Source organism: Theobroma umbraticum, unplaced genomic scaffold (assembly GCF_002168275.2).
Source record: "Theobroma umbraticum cultivar Fairchild unplaced genomic scaffold, ASM216827v3 scaffold_77.0, whole genome shotgun sequence".
Taxonomy (NCBI): Eukaryota; Viridiplantae; Streptophyta; class Magnoliopsida; order Malvales; family Malvaceae; genus Theobroma; species Theobroma umbraticum.
In genome coordinates this window covers 715,841-719,135 of record NW_018397280.1, presented here as the reverse complement: position 1 = coordinate 719,135, position 3,295 = coordinate 715,841, and positions in this window count along the sequence as shown.

Sequence of the window (3,295 nt, the reverse complement as noted above, 5' to 3'; positions counted from 1 at the left end):
TTAAAGTAATTTAAAATAAAATAGCTGAAAAGTTAGCTAAAATAACTTAAATTAGCTATTCAACATGTAATCAAACTTAAACTAGAGAAACATCTAAAATACTACAATCTAAACCTAAAATCTGAAAAATCTAACTACTTAAGCCCCCAAAATGTGTCAAAATAACTCTCTATAATAGATTTATCAATTATACAAATTATTAAATGTTAAGAATGATTAAAACTCCAAAGTAAATGCCATGGTAGATGTGTGCTTGATTATAGAGTTTGACTTTTTGAGGTGAGTGGGTACACCACTTTCGAAACTAATTGAGTCTGTAAAGTTGAAAGCATGGTTGAATGATTTGAAGGATTATTGTTGACCATGGTTTCTGTAAATAAAAATGTGTTTGTGGATGAAAAAACTGTTTTGGAAATGGCTTTCAAAACTATTATGTATAAGTAAGTATCCTACTATGTAGTAGTTTTCAACAAGAGAAGACAAGGTTTTTCAATGTTTTGAACAATTCCCTTGATTATTCTAGCCTCCGGACTAATGTTGGTATAAGATATTAGTTGAGATAGTAATTGTGGTTGACTAATATGCTCTTGCATGTGAGTATTGTGAATGTGGAATGAGAAAGTCTCCACTTTTCCATGATATATGTATTGACATGATTTGCTTTTGATGCTTGGTCTTGGTATGATCTTGTACAAAATTTATGATTGTTTTGTGATTAGTGTTAGTATTTGCCCTTAAGCTAATTGAATTGGTCAAGGAATATATATTGTTATTTAATGCCTACTTAATTGCATAACTATATCTGATAAAGGTTTCCCTTCATGTTACTGTAATAATAAGGAGTTATTAAGTACTAATTGGATGAAGCCCATGGAACATAAAGGCCATCCAAGAGAATTGTAAAGTTGTTACAATTATGAGATCACTATGAATCAAAGCCATGTTTCTAAACTTGTTCTTAGTCATTGTATTGTCAAGACAGGGTCACGATAATGCTCAAAGACTAGTACATGTTAAGCCTTTTTACTTGAGAAGTAAGCAATTGATCTCATAGATTAAAGTATGTGGGATACTTAAGGATAACATCTGGGTGCTTGCTAGAGAACAAGTTCATTGGACATGACCTTGCTATAAGAACTCCATTTGGTATTTCACTCAAGTGTCTATGGAATATGTTCTCATGTGATAGTCATGCAACTAGTCCTTGGCCTTGAGACACCAGGTCATCTTATATGGGAAATGACATACTTTGATTTCACCTTTATGGGTTTGAAGGCAACCAAATGCCTAAACAAGGTGCTTTTGGGTATCCCATGAAGCATATGAAGGTGGATGAGTGGTCAACAGAGGATTCATCACCCCAAGTGAAGTGATATGAAGGGATGTATCTCACTTGTACTCAATTCTTAATTAACTTGTATAAAGTCTTTGGCCAAAACATGATGAATTTAAGGAAAGTTAGTTTCCTAATTTCATAAGGTTAGTCATGAATTTTGAGAACTAATATAGAATGTTAAAAGTAGACATCGAACCATGGTTTATGACATATTTTTGATGAAAATACCATATTACACTATAAGGTTTATCGCTAAAGGGTTTTGTCAAATTTTTTAATTGACTCTCTAACATTTAGATGGTTATGATATGTTGCTAGATATCGCTCATAATCTATAAATATAAATCGATTATCCGATTGATATTTGATTATGATTTATACTTATTGCTATAATATTAAAAGCTTAATATGTAACACACATTAAGTGACATGATTGAGATTAAATAAGGGTAATCAATTAAGTTGGACTTAATTGAAATAGACTAAAATAAAATTAAAAAAATATTTAAATTCACAAGGACTAATTGAATAAAAATAAAAATGTTGTATCTAGGGTTACAACTTAGGTTGGCTATGTAAATATGTTATATTAGCCAACTAAAACTCTAAGCCTTTGGCCATTTCTTAGTCGTTTCATAAAAAAATAGTTTTCTTTGTCTTATAGAAATATGATTTAGCAAGAACTTTTGGTCTTGTTGTTTTAAAAACAAAACTTACTAGCACAAGTAAAATCCTACCTTTGAAAAGGTCTTATTCGGTCACGATGTGGATTACTATGAAAGGCCAAACACTTTGATGGCTAAAGATTTGACAAATCCTAAAGGTGAAGAAGCAAAAATTTGACTGCAAGATTTTAGACTGTTTTATTCTTTTTCAGTTACTTATTTCATCACAAGCATTTTTAGATTTAATTGGTTCTTAATTATAATATCTAGAGCAAGGTACGTAATACTTGTACCCATAGGTGTTCATAATTAATTTGAAAATTACATGAAAAACTTAAACATTGATCTTTTGGGATTTGGCTGTTTCTTTGATTAAATGCTTATTTTATTTTTCAGTTGCATTCTACTTTTGTTTTTTGATTATTTTCATATTTGAGCATGAGGCCAAATCCCAGTAATTGGCTTTAGTCCCTATGCGGGGGTAAGAACACCACAAGGTTAGGTTAGGCATCATACCACTGTTCCCCTATTTATGAGTCTCCATGTGGGGATAAGAATACCACAGGGTTAAGCTTGGCCAAAGTGCCACATTTCCCTTTTTTTATGTTGGCTTCAATCCTAGTGTAGGGTAAGAATATCACAGAATTAAGTTAGACATTGTACCATTTCTCCTTCTTTATGAATCCCGATATGGGGTCAAGTAATGTATTGTACCACTTTTCTTTTCCTGATGACTTTTGATGTGGGGGTAAGAATATCACAAGGATGAGTAGGGTGGATGCTCCCATTCTCCCCACAATTTACTAATTGAATGTATTCATGTGTCATTTGTATATTGGATTTTGCAATGCTTATGATTGGAAATTGATGACTATTGTGTTTATATGGAAATGATAAGATGAGTTGTCAAGCGAATGATACATTCTTCAATTGAATATTTGATGTTAAGCTTGAAGGCTCGAGGATTACCTTCTATTATCTCTTTGCAAATGTTTTGTAAGTTGAGCTTGTATATGGGTATTACTTTTATGCATATAGAGTTATCAAATGCATTTATGACTATTGAAAAGATTTATGTGATTATCATGTTGTTTTGCAAATTATGGTTTATTGCAAAACTTTTCCCCCTAAGCTTGTTAGCTTCCCTACATCCACTAACGGAGTATTTGGGACTCATACGTTGGTTTTCTTATTTTGTTTTTAGATCAATAGCTTGCTTGACTATGCGTCTTGTGGACTAGTGGACAAGTTTATTTGTGGCAGGTGTGGTGGAGCCTTCTTTCCAGCCTTCTAG